Here is a 20,692-nt window from a genome sequence, read left to right on the forward strand (position 1 = left end):
CTCTCCCTCTCTTTCTCCCTTTCTTCTCCTCTCTCTAAAGATAAATAAATAAAATCTTAAACTTTGTTTGCAAAGTTTACTGCTACAGATTTCTTGCTAGATGATGCTTCACAGTTGGTAGAACAGCTGAGGTTGACGGAGATCAAATTGAGACATTACTGAGATCAACATTATACCATGCAGGAGATAGCTGACATACTCAAAATATCCAAATCACTGTATATTGGTGAAAATGAAAAATGTGTCTTTTATTTTATAGAAAAACTAAATGGACTTTTGGCAAACCTGATATTTTGACACCACATAATCACTAAGCAGCTGATAGTGCATTATAATTTTCAGGGTAAATGCCATTAATCCTATTTTACATAAGAGATTAAAAAGCTTGCCTAGCCCTGATTGGTGTGGCTCAGTGGGTTGGGCATTGTCCCAAAGATCAAAAGGTCTTCAGTAGATTCCTGGTCAGGGCACATGCTAATTGGGGGTGTTCAAGAGGCAGCTGATGTCTGTTTCTCCCGCCCTTTCTTCCTTCCTCTCTAAAAATAAATAAAATCTTAAAACCAAACAAACAACCTTGTCTAAGGTCATGAAACTAAAAAGCCAGGATTTGAACCCAGTTCTATATAAACCTAAACCCAGCTTTTGAGCATTATGCTGTACTGTCTTCAGCAGACTTGTCCCAGAATCTCCTGGCAGTCTACCGTCTTCTCAGTACTTCAGGTTATTTCAAAGCAGAAGACTGTTAATCAGTGGTTCTTTCATCAGTGGGGGTAGAGAAGGGACTTAAACAGGAGCTTTTGAATAGGGAATACTTATAATACAATTCAAAAACACAACAAACTTTCCCTTCAACTTGTATTTCCCTACACAAAAGTAACTACTAGCAACCATTTCTTGTGTAGTCTAAGGATTCTCTATAAATATATGAACGTTAAAAATTGTCTTTATTTATTGATTTTAGAGACAGAGTGGAAGGAGGGAGGGAGAAAAACATTGTTGCTCTACCCCTTTATGCGTTCATTGGTTGACTCCTGTACTTGCCCTGACCCTGGATCGAACTCAAAACCTTGGCACACTGGGACAATGCCCCAACTGAGCCACCCGGCCAGGGTAAATATCTAAACATTTTGTGTGTGCACATAATATGATGAGTTAAAGACAACCATGAATTCCACTCTTCTCATGGACTAGAGACATCAATTTCCCCTCTGCTCGAATCTGGAAGGAACCTGTAATTGGTTTTGACCATCAGAATGCGTAAGTGACTTTTAAGGTCTGCTTTCAACCACCTGGAACCCAGTTGCCATGTGGTGAAAATCTCAACCAACATGAGAAGGCTACACATCAACAGAACCATGGCACTTCAGTGTAGAGGCCCAGCTGAGCTCCTGGTGACAGCCAGGGCCAACTGCCAGGCAAACTGAAGCCACCAGACAGCTGTAGCCCCAGCTAAGTCCAATTAACCCACAGTAGTTTGACACCTGTTTGAACTAGTAAAAAATTTTAAGGTGCTTTGTTATGCAGTGATACATTAAACAAAGCTTTAAGACTATACACTGTTCTCATTTTACTTCTTTGGTTATCTTTCATTAAGTCTGCTTAGTATTCCATTATATGGATGGTATAAAATTTAAGCAATGTTCTTCCAACTTACAATTTAAAAATTTTCCTATTTTCTGCTATTCAAAACAGTGATAAGAAATTCATGCACATATTATTCTACACATGTAAAACTATGTGTAGTTCAAAATAAACCCTTTATTTTCTAGAGCTACACTGTCCACAGTTTAACAATCATAAGCTACACTCTCTTTTTCAACCTTACTATCTACACTTAGATAGCAGAAACTGGGAGAACACTTTTGTGATTGCAGAAATCTTTTTCATACAATGCTATTCTAGAGCAGGGAGCAGGCAAAGTCTCTGTAAAGGGACAAATGAAATTTTAGGCTTATGGGGCATGTGATCTGTCAGAAAAAGCAGTCAGACTGCTGTGTGTCTTTTAATCTATTGACTTTAGGGAGAGGGGAGCAACAGCAATTTGTTCCACTTATTTATGCAATTCATTGGTTGATTCTTATATATGCCCAGAATGGGGATTGAACCCACAACTTTGGCAAATTGGGAGGCTGCTCTAACCAATTCAGCTACATGGCCAAGGCTGACTGTTCTTAACATTAAAAATGGAATATCAGGACTTTGGCCAAGATGGAGGCATAGGTGAAAACACTGTGCCTCCTCGAACAACCAATTTTAAAGGCAACGAAGTTTTAGTAACAAAAATGCAACCAAAACATAGAACACAGGAACTGTACAGAAGTCTGGCAATAACGAACCATTCAGCCAGACAGGTAAGAGGGGTGGAGCCATCGGCTGGTGGAGCGAGGTTGTACAGGAAAAGGTGTACAGCCAACCCAGGTGAGCAGGTGGCGGTGGATCCCAGGTGTGGGGTGGCAACAGGAGGACCCAGTGAGGGCATGGGGCGGCTGGCTGACCATGGTCACACATTCGTGCGCAGATAAACCAGGCAGAGGAGAGAGCAGTGACACAGACAGTGCAAGCCAGGGCCCAGTGCCAGGAAATAAAGCCTAAAAGCACCGATTGGGAAAACTTTTGGGGTCGAGGTGCTGGAAGAGCTCCCAGGCTCACAGAGAGTTCATTGGAAAGACCCACAGGGTCCTGGAGGGTGCACAAACCCACACACCCGGGAACCAGCACCAGAAGGGCCCAATTTGCTTGCGGGAAGCAGCAGAGGAGACCAAAATCAAAGAGAGAGCAGAACAAACACCACTGCCCCTCTCTGACCCCGCCTGCACATACAACATCACAACCCAGGGTCTGGGCTGACCCGCCCAGTGAACACCTAAGGCTCTGCCCCTCATACATAACAAGCACAAACAGACCAAAACATTATGGCTCAAGAAGAACAGCTCAAAGCCCCAGAGCCAATACTTCTAAGCAACCAAGAGATAGCCAACCTATCAGATGCACAGTTCAAAACACTGGTGATCAGGATGCTCACAGAACTGAATTTAGTCACAAATTAGAGGAATAAATGACGGCTAAACTAAGTGAAATGAAGGGAAAAGCACAGGAAACCAATAGTGATGGAAAGGAAAACTGGGACTCAAATCAATGGAGTGGACCAAAAGGAAGAAAAAAATGACCGAACAGAAAAGAATGAAGAAACAAGAATTTGAAAAATTGAGGAGAGGCTAAGGAACCTCCAGGACATCTTTAAACATTCCAACATCCGAATTATAGGGGTACCAAAAGGGGAAGAGGAAGAACAACAAGCAGAAAACTTATTTGAACAAATAATAAAGGAGAACTTCCCCAATCTGGCAAAGGAAATAGACTTCCAGGAAATCCAGGAAGCTCAGAAACTCTCAATAAGTTAGACCCAAAGAAGAATACACCAAGGCACATTATAATTACATTAGCCAAGATTAAAATGGAGAGAATTCTAGAAGCAGCAAGAGATAAGGGGACAGTCACCTACAAAGGAGTTCCCATCAAACTGTCAGCTGATTTCTCAAAAGAGACCTTGCAAGCAAGAAGAGGCTGGAAAGAAGTATTCCAAGTCATGAAAGGCAAGGACCTACAACCAAGATTTGCTCTATCCAGCAAAGCTTTCATTTAGAATGGAAGGACAGATAAAGCGTTCCTCAGATAAGGTCAAGTTAAAGGAGTTCATCATCACCAAGCCCTTATTATATGAAATGTTAAAGGGACTTATCTAAGAAAAAGATAAAAAACACCTGTAGTAAAATGACAGCAAACTCAGTTATTAACAACCACATCTAAAACAGAAGCAAATTAAGCAAACAACTAGAACAGGAACAGAACCAGAGAATGGAGATCACATGGAGGGTTAGCAACAGGGGAGTGGGAGGAGGAGAGAGGGGGAAAGGTTCAGAGGATAAGTAGCATAGACGGTAGATAGAAAATAGACAGGGAGAGGGCAAGAATAGTATGGGAAGTATAGAAGCTAAAGAACTTATGACACAGGGAAATGAACTAAAGTGGGGGAATGTGGGTGGAGGGCATGTACAGGGTGGAGAGGAATGAAGGGGGGAAATGGGGCAACTGTAATAGCATAATCAATAAAACATATTTAAAAATAAAATTGGAATATCATAATTTTAATGTCACAAAACATTCTTTTTATTGCATTAGAATTGCTTAGTCAGATGTGTTAAATAGTAGATTGCCCTCCTTAATGATTACACCAATTTTCTCTGAACCAATGAGTGCCTGTTTCTCCATTCCTTTATTAGCTGCTATTGAAATGCATTTGAAAATTGACTGCTAGAGAATGGAATCTCAACTATGGATTTTATTTGCTTTAGCTGAGGTTAAGTATCATCTTTCAACTATTCCTATCTTTTGCCCATTTATCTATTGGGTTGTTGAGCTTTCACTTTTTGATTTATAGAAATTAAAGAAGAATTATCCTCTGGCAAACGTTCTGTATGTTGTTTTTGCATACAGAATCTTTAACATCTAGTCACATCATCCATTCTTTTTAAATATTCTTCATTTTCTTTTTAACTTAGAAGGCAAACTTACTACACAATTAATATAAAGAACAAAACTGCCTGTACTTTTTACAATTTGTCTCAGGGTCTATCTCTAGACTTTATTTTTTTCTTTAAGGATTTTTTTCTTAAAGATTTTATCTATTTATTTTTAGAGAGAGAAGGGAGGGCGAAAGAGAGGGAGAGAAACATCAGTGTGGTTCCCTCTTGTACACCCCCAACTGGGAATCGAACCAGCAATCCTTTGACTAGCAGGCCAACACTCAACCCACCAAGAACCAGCCAGGTATTTCTAGACTTTATCTGTTCTATTCATTGAGTAAGGTATTCAGGTGCCAGGACCACCCCATTTTACTCTTTTTGCAATATTTCCATATGCCATAGGCCTAGTTTTCCTTTATGACTCAAAATTCTGCACATTATAGTTTTCCAAATGCATGTTAGAATCAATTTGTCTAGCTCCAAAAATATTCGTTATTTTTTTTATATTCCTGTTATTTTTACTCAGATTTTTTTAAACTTATTTTTCTTTAGAATTATTTTTATGTTGAGATTTCTTGGACTTGGTATAGCTTACCATTTAAAGTCTCATTTGCTTATCAATATTTTAATGTTTTCTTTGTATGCAACTTATACGTCTCAAATATTTCAAGTTTTATTTTCCTTCCAGTTTAGCTTCAAACTGATTACTTGCTAGTTGAATTAACTATTTTCAATTGACACTTGCAGTACTTAAGTAATTCACCATCTATAAGCGATTTTTATCTTTTTTCCCATTTACATGTTTCACTGTCTTCTCTTGCCTGACTCTCTCTGAATGAAGGTCTCTTTTTCAACAGGAACAATTCTAGAGTTTCCCTATTATGCATTACATAGGCTTTTGGAGTAAGATACATTTTTATCAGGTTAGGAATCTTTTGATTCTCGGCAATTTTAGCAAATGCCATTTTAAAGCTATAGAGATTATATAATTTTTGAGATTGCAAATATTCTCAGTGTATTCTTAAATAATCTGTAAATGACCTTCCTTTGTATTGTGTAATTACAGAAGGGTTTGTTTATAAGGTGTATCCACTGATAAAGTCTTTATCCCTTTATTTAGCAGGTATGTACCAGTATATATGTGAAGTTAAAAAGAAAACACAACATCAATCCTTGAAGAATTTAATAGAATTGATAAACCCTGTCATAGGGCAAGACTAGGAGCAGGAATGTGTGACCCATTCAGGCCCTCCAGAGGGACATTCATTTATTCTTAAAAAATTATTTTATTTATTTATGAGAGAGGGGAAGGGAGGAAGAGTGAGAAAAACATATATGTGTGAGAGAAACATTGATTGGTTGCCTCTTGTATGTACCTCAACTGGGCACTGAACCCACAACCCAGACATGTGCCCTGACCAGGAATTGAACCACTGACCTTTCAGTTTGCAGGCTGGTGCTCAATCCACTGAGAAAAAGGAATCATCCTCAAGCTACACCAAGAGTGGCTAAGATGCTGATGGCCTGAAAAAAGGTATCTGGAATTTTAATAGGTATAAAAACACTAGAAGACAGACATTTCAGTAGTCCCTGAAAGACGTTAGTCCAAATGAGGTTGATGATGGTAAACACAAGTAGATATTTATAACAATTAATTGGAAAGACTTGGGGCTCTATAGATGAAAGCCCCAAACCAACCACTAGCTTTGGAAATTCATTGAATACCACATTAGTTCTTGGATCTACTAACTGTGTGACCTTGGGTAAATAACAACATGTACCTTATAGAGATTTGTTGAGAGGATTAAGAGATGTATAGAATAAACTTATTAGCAGTTCTGGAACATGGTCAATTTACAGTGAATGTTGTCAATTTTCTAAATTGCCACATGTTCTGCAGAATGTTTACATAAATATGCTAAAATGACAAAACCATAGATTCAAAGATTATTCATTTTTATAGAATTCCACAGTAAATATGTTAAAATTATCCATTTAAATCTGGTTCAAAGTTTCATCTTGGCACCTACTTGTCAGTTATAATTTATAAAGATGTTTCACAAATTTTCTTAGTGATGAAAACACTTATATGTTACCAAAAGTAACAAAAGTCCACACATATAGTTAACAGATGTCTTAAATTTGAACAAATCCTCTGTAAATCCGTTATTTTCATTTAATACTTTTTGAGACTAAATTTAGTTTCATGTAACCGTGCACTATGATCTATCTTTAAGGTCCACTAGCAAATGACTTAGAAATCTGACCTTTGTTTCCATTTTTTGTTTCAAAAAATCATTTTTTTCAATCCTCACCCAAGGTTATATTCATTGATGTTAGAGAGAGAAGGGGAGAGAAACATAGATGTGAGAAACACTGATCAGCTGCCTCCTGTACATGCCCCACCCAGGAATTAAATCCACAACCTTTTGTGTTTTATTGTACAGGACGATGCTCCAACACAGCCACCTGGCCACGGCACAGTTTTTTAAAAAGAACAAAACTAGCACTCCCATTACATTTACTTGGGTATTGTTGAAAAGCAGGATATTCCTAGGGCCTTCCTCTAGGGTACATTAGACATAGCTATTAATATTTACTAGCTAAAGCTCTTTAGTTAGTTGTCAGTAGAATTGAGGCTGCTTGGTTATATGGGAGTGAGAATATAACCTTTAGAATATACCTTTCAAAGCTGGAGAATGCCTTTTCAAAGAACTCTTGCATAGCATCTGACTCTGGTTCTGTGGTAAAACATGGTGCAATGACACATATACTGGGTGTTCAGACAGTCAGGGAAGGTGGCTTCTCTGCAGATTTGCAGCTGAGATCTTAGACAAAGTGGAGAAGAAAAATTGAACCAGAAAGAGAAACAGTATGTGCAGAGAGACCTAGTCTCAAAAGGCTTTTTAAAATTTTATTTTTATACACAGAGGGAAAGAGAGAAAGAGAAACATTCAATGTGAGGTTGCCTCTCATGCGCCCCCCAACTGGGGACCTGGCCTGCAACCGAGGCATGTGCCCTTACCGGTACTCAAACCCATGACCCCTAGGTTTGCAAGCCTGTGCTCAATCCACTGAGCCATACCAGGCAGGGTTCAAAAGGCTTATTATAAAAGCCTGAAAGAAACCAGTATGGCCAGAAGGTAACCTGAGGGTGATAGAAGGGGTGAGAGTTAAGGGATAGACTGTACAAGTCCTGGCATGTTAAGTTAAGGTGAGCAGGGACTGTATCTTGTTCACTGCTTATCCCCAAAGTCTAGCATTGAGTTCAGTGGATAAAAGCTGTGAAAAGGTATGAGTTAAAAGACCAGTCTTTTGACGACAAGATGAGTGACTGGCATGGGTTATTTCTTCCTCTAACATACCCATGAAGATATTATACAAAGAGGGGTTTGGGATGTGACAAATGTAATGTGAAACATCCTCTGGAGAAGCAGATTGGAAAACCCAGGCAGAAAAGGGTAGAATACCATGGGAGTGGTAGTATAGGCTGAGACAAAGCTTTTCTATTATGTCCTTTCCCTCTCCTGTTCATTGCCTCATGTCTAAACCATCACTGTCTGGAGTGGCCAATGTCACAACTTTACTTAGGCCCTTGAGTTCTCCTCTAGAGAATTACAACTGAGGGGAAGTAGAGGAAGTTCTAATATCTGCCAAGGTAAAGCCATGATTCTAATGCAGAGCCTGTGTCTTGAGGGCATCTCCCTTCTCCTTCAACTCATTAGAACACTAGGACCTGGGCTTGGCCCCTCCCTTTTACCAGAAACTGGTAAGAAAATTCTCAGCCTTTACTGTAAGCTTCTAGGGTAGAAAATATCAATCACTTGGGGAATACAGTATCCACTGTAAGAGATGACAGACTCAATCCCTATTCTAAAGAGAATAAACAAAGGCAATGGGATAAAATGTATTGAATATTAAAAATGGAATGTTTGTAACATAAAGGAGGCAATGAACTATGGATCCTAGTTAGCATCACATATATCTCATTGTTCTATCTTCTAGACAGGGCCTAGAGCAACACCTCAGCATCAAGAGGTACTGTGTCCTACCATATAGGTGTTAGCACATCTGGCACCCAGATCTTGGTTCCTCAATGCCATTAAATTATAAAGGAACTAGGGCCCTTTCAATAACTGGTTGACACTGAAATTGGGACAGGAAAAATAAAAGATGAGCCTGGAGCATTCTGTAGTACCATAAAGTGAGAAGCCCTTAAAAACATAACCCTGCAATGACGGGGGCATACTGAAAAGACACAGGAGCCAACCGAAACAGCTCCAAATGGTCAGGGCTGGAACAATTTAAAAATAAACTATTATAGGATTATTTCCCCAAGTACACAGTTAAGTATCCATGAGCCCATTGTTATATAAATAACTTGCATGAGTCCTGGCTGGTGTGGCTCAGTAGACTGAGTCCTGACCTATGAACCAAAAGGTAACTGGTTCAATTCCCAGTCGGGGTACACGCCTGGGTAGTGGGCCATGTCCCAGTGGGGGTACATGCAAGAGGCAACTGACTGATGTATCTCTTGTACATCAATGTTTCTCTCCCTCTCTGCCCTTCCTTTCCCTCTTGTAAAATTAAGTAAATAGCCCTGGCTGGTGTAGCTCAGTGGATTGAGCTCGGGCCTGCGAACCAGAGGATTGCGGTTCGATTCCCAGTCAGGGCACATGCCTGGGTTGCAGGCCGGTTCCCGGTAGGGGACCCACAAGAGGCAACCATACATTGATATCTCTCCCTCTCTCCTTCCCTTCCCCCTCTAAAGATAAATAAATAAAATCTTAAAAAAAAATTAAGTAACATCTTTAAAAAAAAAGTTGACTGAATGAGGGTAAAAGATCAATTTCTTTATGACAAATTCTAAGTAACCTATGTGCACATTCCATCTTTAAGGAAGGAGGGCAAAACTCTCCTCTCCTTAAGTGTAGGCTGCACACAGTGATTATGAAGAGTACAGTATTGGGGCTCTGGCCACATAGCCCAGTTGGTTAGAGCATCATCCCAATATGCCAAGCTCATGGGTTAGATCACCAGTGAGGGCACATACAGGAGTCAACCAATGAATGTAAAAATAAGTGGAACAACAAACAGATGTTTCTCTCTAAAATCAGTAAATAAAAAAAAGGAAAGGGAACAGTACTGGATGAAGAGGAGGAATTTTACAGTGGAGAAACTTGGCAAGTAAGACCTCAGCCAGGTGACCAAGGCTAAAATCAACAGTAACAAATCACACTAATACTATGTATTTTTAAAAAGAATTTTCTTTATTTTTAGGGAGGGGAAGGGAGGAAGAAAGGGAGAGAAGTATCAATGTGAGAGAGAAACATGGATTGGTCGCCTCTCATTGGTCCCACCAGGGACCAAACCCACAACCCAGGCATGTGCCCTGACTGGAAATCCTTTCACTTTGCGGGATGATGCCCAACCAACTGAGCCACAGCAGTTAGGTATACTTTTTTTTTTTTTTTTTTTAAGATTTTCCTAAGCATGTGCCTGACTGGGAATTGAACTGATGACCTGTCACTCAATCCACTGGGCCATACCAGCCAGGGCTATATTACTGATTATGTGATGAAAATTGCACTTTCCTGCTGTGGTCGTCCTCTCAAAATCTCTTAAGCCCAAACTAATCATGAGAAAAGCTTGATCCTAACCAAAGGACGTTGTACAGAATACCTGACTAAAAACTTAAGGTCAACAAAAACAAGTATAAAGTCTAAGAAGCTGTGTATAAAGTCTAAGAAGCTGTCATAGCAAAGAGGTGCCTAAAGAGACATGATAACTAAATGTATCTTCAATGGGGTCAAAGAAAAGAGAAAGGACATTACATAAAAACTAAGGAAATCAGAGTAAAGTATGGACTTCTGTTAATAATGTATGACATTGGCCCATTCATTGTCACAAATGCACTATTCTAATGTAAAATGTTACTATTAGGGGAAACTGCGTGTGGGGTATGCAGGAATTCTTTGTACTATCTTCACAACATCTACAACTATTCTAAAGAAAAAGAAATTTCAAGGTCCATTTTATTACTCCCTTCCCATGTAGTACAAGTAGTACAGAACATCCTCATACCCCAAAGGGATTTTACTGGAGAACAGGCAGGGCCAAAGTAACAGTGTCCCCTTTAAACCAGGCCTTAATGTACTCAATGAACAAATACATGACCCAACACACTGGCTCATTAAAATAGCAATAAACAGAAAGTTGTTTTTAAGCAGACATTCTAAGTATTATAGTTAAGTTGTTAATTTAGTGAAATTGTTTCCCAAGAGAATATTGACAGGACCATTAACTAGAGCGATATACAAAGCCCCAGTTAAGCAGCAAGATTAGATTAACAGGAGTCATTGTCACCTTTTTTAAAAAAATGAGAGCTTGAGTACTTTAGCAAAGGCCATACAACTTGAAAGTGGTAGAGCCAAGGCAGTCTAGGGATGTGTTAGGGAGCTTTTCACAGCTTTTAGAGATGTCTTTTTTTTTAAATTTATTTTATTATTAGTTTTAAGATTCTATTTATTTTTAGAAAGAGAGAAAGGGGGACTTCCGCCAAGATGGAGGTTTAGGTGGATGTGCCGTGCCTCCTCACACAACCAAGTTTAGGGACAACTAAATATTAGCATCAGAAAACACAACCAGAACACGGAAAACTGAACTTTTCGGAAGTCCGCTAACAACAAATTCTTCAGCCCGACTGGTAAGGGGCGAAACCGGCGTCTGGTGAGGAGTTACAAAGGAGAGCTCGATCGACCCGGGCGCGGAATCCAGACGCGCGAATCCAGTCGCACGGGTTCCAAACCCAGGATTGGACCTAGTGAGCGACCGAGCAACCCACCGGGTGAGCGACTGCAGAGGAGACAGTGGGGAGGAGGTGCAGCGTGTTGACTGCGGTTGCCTAATTGCGCGTGAGCGAGGGAGTGGGCGGTTGGACCGGCCGCGGCAGCGATAGACTGCGCCGCCATTTCCCCCGCTCTGACCACGCCCCCACATACAGCGTCACAACCAAGCGACCTGGGACTCCAAGGCGCCGCTTCTCCCACTTAAAGGGCCAGAACAGACCAAAAATGTCGCAGGAAGACCTCAAAGCCCCACAGATAAATCTAAGCGACGAAGAAATAGCAAAACTCTCAGACGCACAGTTTAAAACACTGGTCATCAGCTTCCTCACAGATCTGGTTGATTATAGCCACAAATTAGAGAAACATATGAAGGCTAAATTAAGGGAAATGAATGGAATTCCACAGGAAACCCATAGAGATGAAAAGGAAACTGGGACTCAAATCAATGGAGTGGACCAGAAGAAACCAAATAATGGCCAAGCAGAAAAGAGTCAAGGAGCAAGAATTCAAAGAAATGAGGAGAGTCTTAGGAACCTCCAGGACATCTTTAAACGCTCCAATATCCGAATTATAGGGGTACCAGAAGGGGGAAAGACAAAACCACCAGTGGAAAAACTATTTGAACAAATAATAAAAGAAAATTTCCCCAATCTGGCAAAGGAAATAGACTTCCAAGAAATCCAAGAAGCCCAGAGAGTACCAAAAAAGTTGGACTCAAGAAGAAACACACCAAGGCATATCATAATTACATTAGCCAAAATTAAAATGAAGGAGAGAATCCTAGAAGCAGCAAGAGCTAAGGGGACAGTCACCTACAAAGGAGTTCCCATCAGACTGTCAGCAGATTTCTCAAAAGAGACCTTACAGGCAAGAAGGGGCTGGAAAGAGGTATTCCAAGTCATGAAATCTAAAGACCTACAACCAAGATTGCTCTATCCAGCAAAACTTTCATTTAGAATGGAAGGACAGATAAGGTGCTTCTCAGATAAGACCAAATTCAAGGAGTTCATCATCACCAAGCCCTTATTATATGAAATGTTAAAGGGACTTACCTAAGAAAAAGAAGTTAAAGAAACATGAACAGTGAAAGGACAACAAACTCACAGTTATTAACAACCACACCTAAAACGAAAGCAAACTAAAAGGACAGCTAGATCAGGAGTGGAAATATAGAAATGAAGATCTCAAGGAGGGTTAGCAACAGGGGAGTGGGAGGAGGAGATGGGGGGAGAAGGTACAGAAAACAAGTAGCATAGACAGTAGATAGAAAATAGATGGGGGGGGGGCAAGAATAGCATGGGAAATATAGAACCTAAAGGACTTGAGACACATGGACATAAACTAAAGGGGGGTAATGGTGGGGTTGGGGGGGCAGGGTGGAGGAGAATGAAGGGGGAATAGAACAACTGTAACAGCATAATCAATTTAAAAAAATTAATTAATTAAAAAAAAAAAAAGAAAGAAAGGGAGGGAGAATGAGAGGGAGTAAAACATCAATGTATGGTTGCCTCTAGCACACTCCATAATGGGGACCTGGCCTGCAACCCAGGCATGTGCCCTGACTGGGAATCAAACCGGTGATGCTTGGGTTCGCAGGCCCGTGCCCAATCCACTGGGCTATACCACCCTGGGCTCATTGCCACTTTTTAGTTTTCCTCTTAATATGCAACAAAGAGGAGCACTTGTGTTTACTGATGGCTACCTATGGCCAAAGGTGGAAGCTTGAATATTTAGACTGGTAAATCTGCCAGTCCAATTCCAGTTTCCATCACAACATAGGGGGGTAAAAAAAAGGAAAGAGAAGGAATGGATAAAAAAAAGCTCCTTGGAAATGTTTTATTTCATTTTCTTAGACTCACCAGGGGGTTAAAAAAAATCAAGTCAACAGGGAGTAGTAGGTGACTAATTAACTTCACTTATCAAGAAGGAAATCCCATTAAATTACCTTAATGTGCATGATTAAGCCATTGAAACCTCTTAGGGTATTAAATACAGGCACAAATACCAAATAAAGTATCCCTTTTCAAGTAGCAACACAGGGACCTCTCTCTGCACCTGGGTAGCATTACCATGGTCAGGAAGGCAATCTGCTCCAGGGAACTGAGATCCCCTATTTTAAACCCTGACTATTCATGATATGTAAGTATTTCCCTTTAGAAGCCATTTCTATTTCACTATCTAGGACTGAGACTGTGATCAGGCTCTGGAGAAAATTAAAGACTGCTCTTCTTTCTTAGGACCTCTTTCTTAGGTGTACATTAAAAGGAGAACCACTATGATAAAAGTAATCCATGCAAAAGGTATACATAGACCAAATATAAGAAATAAGGACTATTCTGCCCTGGCTGGTGTGACTCAGTGGATTGAGTGCTGGCCTATAAACCAAAGGGTCACCGGTTTGATCCCCAGTCTGGGCACATGCCTGGGTTGCAGTGCAGGCCAGCCCCCAGTTGGGGGTGCATGACCAATGTTTCTCACACTGATGTTTCTCTCCATCATATAAATGAATGAATGAATGATGAATAAATGAAGGAATGAACGAATGAATGAATAAATAAATATTTTGAAGAAAGGACTGTTCTACTAAAGTCACGTTAGTCCTCTAAAAGCTGAGGAGTTGAACGTTGTATGGTAGTATTGCTAACATGGAGTTTTTCCCATGTTAGCACTAGCCCTGAATCTGTCACTAATGAGGTGTCAAGTCTCAAGGCCTAAATTTCGTTCTCTAGAACAGGGCTTGCTAAACTATAGCCTGCAGGCCAATTCTGGCCTGTCATCTGTTTTTAAAAGACCCTTAAGCTTAAAATAGTTTGGGGGGAAATAATTTTTGCAACACTGAAAATTTTATGAAATTTTAATTTCAGAAGCCATAAATAAAGTTTTATTGGAACACAAGAATGCTCACTTGCTGCCATGGTGTCTATGGCTGCTTGTACAATGCCAACTGCAGAGCTGAGTAGTTGCAACACAGATTATGTGGCGCACAAACCTAAAACATTATCTGGCTCTTTACAGGAAGATTGCCAACCCCTTCTCTAGAATAACAGTGTATAATAAAACTTTCTGCATTGATGGAATTATTCTGAGCTTTCCAATATGGTAGTCACTAGATACTGAGATGGAGAAACTGATTTTATTTAATTTTTGTCCATTCAAATAGCCACATGTATTGCATAGCAGAGCTCTAGGAAATGAGAGCTTAGTTTAAGTTTTGTTTTCCACCTGAAAGAAAACCTCACTTCTGTTTTTCTTTTGTTCTCACACTACTACCACACTCTCAACACTTCTGACACCAGATATGTTGTTTTTTTCCCAAACCAAGGAAATCTGTGTCACCGGCTGGGTTTCCTACAATTTAACTCAATTCTGACACTATCTGCAGCTGGAGACAGCAACAGATACCACAGGTTAAGGACACATTCCCTATGACTGTCCCCCATCCACTGTCAAATCAGAAGTCCAGTTGTCCTCATGCTTCTGACTGAGAGGATAAAAATTGGAGGTTCCGCACCCGCTGGGTGGCTTGGTTGGAGCATCATCCCATACACCAAAGGTGGTGGGTTTGATTTCCCACTGGAGCACATACAGAAGACAACCAATCAGTGCTTCTCTCTCCAATCAGAAAACACATATTTGGGGGTAAGGATTAAAAAACAAAACACAACAAAAAACACAACAAAATATCCCCCTGAAGTTTCCCACAACCACCTCCTCAGTTTGAACTAATGTGCTAGAGCAGCTCAGAGCTCAGGAAAACTGTGTACTTACTATTTACCAAAGTATGATAAAAGACACAGAACTTCTGGAGAGAGGCCCAGGACAAGGTGCATGGAAAGGGGTACCAAGCTTCCACAGCCTTTCTGGGTGCATTCCTCTCCCAGCACCTCCATGTGTTCATGAGCCTGAATGTTCTCGGAATCCCACAGTACTGGGATTTTTATGGAAGCTTCATCACATAAGCATGATCAATGATCAACTCCATTTCCATCCCCTCAGCCCTCTCTGGAGAATGGGGGGGCGGGCGCCGTGAGACAAAAAATTCTAAGTTTCAGTCCTTGGTTTTTCTGGTGACCAGCCCCCATTAGAAGACACTCCTATCAGCAGGGAAATTCCATGAGATTTAGGAGCTCTAGTCAGGACCCAAAGTGAAAAACAGTATTAAACACAAAGTGCTCAAAGTGCTCTTGTCACTTAGAAAGTTGCAAGTGTTTTAGGAGCTCTGGGCCAAGAACCAGGGGCAGAGACCAATATATTTCTTTCTATTATTTCATACTATCCATCAGAGCTGAAGTAAGTTAGTTAGAACCTACATGACAAAAGGACTACATACATGAATTATCTTGGTGCCAAACAGGGCTGTCTGTCAGACATCTGAGGTCCTGATGGAGGCAGGCTGCTCTCAGGTGAAGGCACCTAGGGTTCAGAGAAAAGGAATGACAGGCTGTCCCTAACAGGGGTCCTTTCCTAAGGAAAAAAAAAAAAATTGTTCGCACCCAGACTAGGACCAACTCCACAAGAGGAGTTATTCCACTCTCAGAGGTGCAAAACGCTGCCCAAAGGTACTTGGCTACAACACCAAAACAGTGACTGGAGCCAGACCTCACAAAAGGCAGTGCTTGCTCTTCCAACAGTGTAACACCATCCAAGGCATCACGCTAGCCTGGATAGCTGACAACTGCTGGATAATTCTTGAAACAGCTTATTTGTTTCAGATTCCCAGGCACCCAAGGCAAAAAACATGGACACAGGTATCTCCCTGAATTAAATCTTAACTACAAAACAGAGGCCTGGAAGCACTGACTGTAGACCCTGCTGCCAAATCCTTTAAATGAATAGGAAACAAGAATCCCTTTCCCATGCCTCCAGTCATTTTATCCAACATTCAGAAAATACGAGCCATGTGCCAGGCACTGTGCTTGGGATCTAGCAGTGAATAATGCAAGATACAGTATTCTTTCCCTTATGAAATTTACAATCTCCCTATAAATTCCTTAGATGGAATGATACAGATACTCTCAAAAGACACCACACGCCTTCAGACCATAACCATCAAAACCGTAATCAGGCTTAATTTACTGGGGGCAAATGTAGGTAATTTTGCCTCTCAGTGTTTTCTGCTGGGTACCAACTAACAGAGGTCTGACACATAGTCAGTGTTGGAATGAATAGGGACATTTACCTGAAAACTCCGTAGACTGTCCACCTGCCACAAATTTCCTCTCTTCAAGATAGCCAAGGGTGCCCTACTTTCAAGTCATCCTAAAAAGAAAAAGATTTCACTGTTCAACAACCCAGACTAAAACAGCAACTCCTAAGGCTGCTTTCCTGTACAGTTGTAAACAGAATGCCTCCTGCCACTTATAATTTAACCGTATTTTATATCCTTAGAAATCATTTTATTTTCCATTATTTGCCTTTTTCTTGCCTCTGACTACCATTAAAACTAACCATCCCTCAAGCCCTCTAAAGATCTCATATATAAAAGGTTAGATTCATGATGAATATCTGGGGTAGTCAAACAAAGCACTCAACTTTTAGCTAAGAGAATCCTTTTAAGAGGAAGCCAACCGATAGAACAAAACTATCTTTGATAACTTCCCTGCCTCCCAACATCCTCACCAATTCCTCCTATGGAAACTAGGATGTTACTTTTCACAGAAGCAGCAACTAAGGCAGCCCTATTGGACAATCTCCAGCATCACCCGGAGTGGTATTTGCTGAGAACTGAGAACCATCTCTTCTCAGAAAATTAGCATTCCAAAACAAAAATCACTACCAAGTGGCTCAAGATGTACTGTTCCAAAGAGGCAACAACTCTGTTCACTCCTGGAAAATCAGTAAAAAACCAACACAAATATACTGTCAGCCTAAAGCAGAAATTAGTATGGCTGTAGCTAAGCCTAGTGTCTAAAGCCTCTCAATCAATTGCTATCTTTATATTTTATTAATGAACTAAACAATACCCATGATTTTAAAGCAAATTCACATCAATGTTTCCCTATAAGGCATTCTCATAGATAAACACAGCTATGAAATCCCTCTACAAAGGGATCATCCTGTCTAGCTTTATGGTGTGGGGGAGTGGGAGTCATAAACTTTAGTTTCAGTGAAATTAGCAAAAATCCTATGGACTTCCTCCCTGGTCCTTGGAACACTTGATAGGCACTCAAAAAATAAAAACCTGACTTTCTTCTGTACTTATACATCCTTTCATGGCTTTATTACCTTTTTTCTGTTTCCAAAGTGTAATTCAAACAAATTAACACCAGCCAAACCTGTTGAGGCAGAACCACTCAGAGAGATCTGAATTTTTAGGTTTCTCCCCACAAAGTCATGTTCTTACATATTTAACCTGAGTGGATAAGCAACTATGCTGGCATCTGGTATAGTTAACAACAGCGTTGGCATGAACCAGGCCCAGAATGCCAACCAGCTACTGGCTGCTGTTCTCCCAGCAGTGGAACACTTGCCTAGGTACAAGACAACCTAGGCAGTTGCCTACAGCTGGGGCCAAAGGTAGGTGAATGGAGCTGCACTCACCTGACATTGCATCTGTTCAAAGTCCAAAACTGCAATCAAAACATTCCATGTTAGAGCCAGCCAACAGTTAGTGAACACCTGTGTGGAGTTCAAGACTCCTGCCTTCAAAACTCCATAACAGGACCTGGCCAGCGTGGCTCCCTTGGTTGGGTGTCAGCCAGCAAAGCTAGAGTTCCATTCCTGGTCAGGTCACATGCCTGGGTTACAGGCCCGGTCTCAGGATGGGGCACTTACAAGAAGCAACCAATCGATGTTTCTTTCCCTCTCTTTCTCCCTTTCCCCTCTCTCTAAAAATAAATACATAAAATCTTAAAAAAAGAAAATGGTGAGGCATGAGCCACAGAAACAATAGTAGGCAATAACTTCCTCTTGGTTAGTGTTATTTTCATGCTATGGTTACTTATGTCCCATAGCAGTTCAATGGAACAAATAAATGGTCTGGTAAATAAGTATCAGGAAGCTTAACAGCCAATTAACAGCTGACAAGTCTCTACCTCAACCTCCTCATTTGTAAAATCAGAATGTTATTAATAGTACTCTGTATATAAGGTGGTTAGGAGGCTTAAATGGAATATAAATTATGACCATAGGATCATATCTGGTATAGAATGGGCGGCATGAAGTAAACACTTGCTATTATCAGGATCTACACTGCAGGCAAGGAGACGATGGATACAAGTGAGTAGAAGGGAAAAGTTGCCCTGACTGGTGTGACTCTGGGTTGGGTGCCAACCTGCAAGCCGCAATGTCACGGTTCATTCAGGTTCCAGGTACATGCCTGGGTTTTAGGGGTCCCAGGTTGGGGGCAAACAAGAGGCAACTAATCAATGTTTCTCTCCCTCTCTCCCACCCTCTTTCTAAAAATAAATAAACAAAAGCTAAAGAAAGGGGGGGGGGAGTTACCATGGGATACCAATGGGCAGTGAAAATTGGCAAGCTGATTAAAAGTAGGTTTGGAGGGCCTCAACTGTGGGATCTCATTAAGAAATATAAAAGCAGCACTTTGGAAACATAATAGTATGCAGTAATGGATGTGAAAAGGATCATCCCAACTACCTTTGCAGTGGTGGAGCAAGAGCCATGAACTTTGAAAGGAACTTAACACAAGTTGACATTATTGCTGAAGACCTTGACTATTGGTTGAAAGTAACCAAAATGTTTGCAATGTTAATAAACATTCCTACCCACTCACCCTTATAATTTACCTTTTTTTAAAAAAATATTTTATTTATTTTTAGAGAGAGGGGAAGGGAAGGAGAAAGAGTGGGAGAGAAATATCAATGTATGGTTGCCCCTTCTGTGTCCCCTGCTGGGAACTGGTCTTCAACCCAGGCATGTGCCCTGACTGGGAATTGAACCTCGATACTCTGGTTCACAGGCCCACACTCAATCCACTGAGCTATGCCAGCCAGGGCTAATTTACCTTTTTTATATAAGATTAGGGTATCTAAGGTCATACCTTTTCCCAGACATCTCTTAATTACACTCCTAACTGCCTCCAAGTAATGTTTTTAAAAGATTTTACTTTTATTTTAGAGAAAGGGAGGGAGAGAAACATCAATGTGTGTCGTTTCTCACATGCCCCCAAATGGGGACCTGGTTCACAACACAGGCATGTGCCCTGACTGGTAATCAAACAGGCAAACCCTTTGGTTCGCAGGCCGGCACTCAATCCACTGAGCCACACCAGCCAGGACGCCTCCAAATAAATGTAAAGGAAAAGTAAATTACAATGGGCTCATTGTCCAGGGCTACAAACGAAATCTAAGAACGGCCTGCCCCTTTCACCGGCTTGGGTTGAGGTAACCGACAAACTCTACCGGACACGTGTTCCTCACAACCCTTTTCAAGTCTCCGGGCCTCGTGCCTGGGTAATGAGGCTCTCAGCGACCAGCTCTAGGCGACACTTCAGGGACAAGAGGGATGGTAGAAAACGGGACGACTCTACAGCTACGATGCCCCAGCGTCTCTTTAAGGTGCCCTTCAAACCCGGGGTCAAGAGGAAACGAACCCCAATTTCGTCCCGTACCTAGAAAGAAGTCTCCCCACAGTTGTCTCTCGTCCCGGCCTGGTACACCTCTAAGGCCTCTTTCTACCAGGCCCTTACTCACCCTCGTGTCCGGAGCTCCGTTGGGCCCCTCCAGCACCGGCAGAGGCCACAAGGCAAAAGGACAACCGTATTCCGAGGGAAGTCCCGCCCCGGGGAGGCTTCAGGGCGGGGCCCCAGTGAGCGGGCCCGGAAGCCCCGCCCAGGAAAGGCCGAGTTGGGGGAGGGGAGAAAAAAAAAAAGCGGTGCGGAGGCACTGGTGAGCGTGCACGTTTTAGGAGTTAGTTCCCCAGAAGAGAAAGGGTTGGAATCCGAACAAGGACTACATTTATTTGACCGCCATCCTCTTTATTACTTACGGATGGAAGGGCCGCTGAGTTTGGAATGGCCAAAGAGAAAACCTGGTGTGTCCTAGTGCGGCCGTGCTTTCTGCCCGTCTACACCAACGCCCCCCCACCCCCGGAAGTCGGTTCTCACACACCTGTCGCCTTTAGGTTCCTACAGGCTCAACCCACGCTTTTTCCATCTCCCACGCAAATTCTCTTTCTGGCTTTCTCCGGCAATACTTTAATTCAGCTAATGGATCGCCCACCCACAAAGGTCACCTTGGTTTTCAGAATCTCCCTAGTAGGTTTTCGTGTAGATTATACCTGTCACTCCTAGAGCCTAATCCTGCGTGACTGCATCCCTAATGCCTGTAGTGGGATCCTTAGCTAAACTGCAGCAGCCAAAGA

At 41.5% G+C, this 20,692-nt stretch overlaps 1 protein-coding gene and 1 non-coding gene across 6 annotated transcripts in view; both read right to left on the reverse strand.

Annotated features, from left to right (window-relative positions):
• Positions 1 to 20,119, reverse strand: part of MATR3 (matrin 3) — a 51,905-nt gene extending 31,786 nt beyond the window's left edge. The window contains exons 1-5 of one of the 5 annotated variants that reach the window (XM_037147508.2): positions 20,023 to 20,094; positions 17,912 to 17,940; positions 16,551 to 16,630; positions 15,702 to 15,784; positions 5,962 to 6,047 (exon numbers count right to left, since the gene is read on the reverse strand). The gene's annotated coding sequence lies outside the window, so the exon portion shown is untranslated. Of the gene's footprint in view, positions 1 to 5,961; positions 6,048 to 15,701; positions 15,785 to 16,550; positions 16,631 to 17,911; positions 17,941 to 20,022 lie in introns of all 5 variants that reach the window. The other 4 variants (XM_037147507.2, XM_053666473.1, XM_053666475.1 and 1 more) reach the window with 4 other exon arrangements.
• Positions 15,854 to 16,054, reverse strand: LOC119051129 (small nucleolar RNA SNORA74). Its single transcript, XR_005082871.2, has one exon. It is a non-coding gene; the product is annotated as a small nucleolar RNA SNORA74 (small nucleolar RNA).
• Positions 20,120 to 20,692: the final 573 nt, after the last annotated feature.

Source organism: Artibeus jamaicensis, unplaced genomic scaffold (genome assembly GCF_021234435.1).
Source record: "Artibeus jamaicensis isolate MK-2021 breed Jamaican fruit bat unplaced genomic scaffold, CSHL_Jam_final contig_456, whole genome shotgun sequence".
Lineage (NCBI taxonomy): Eukaryota > Metazoa > Chordata > Mammalia > Chiroptera > Phyllostomidae > Artibeus > Artibeus jamaicensis.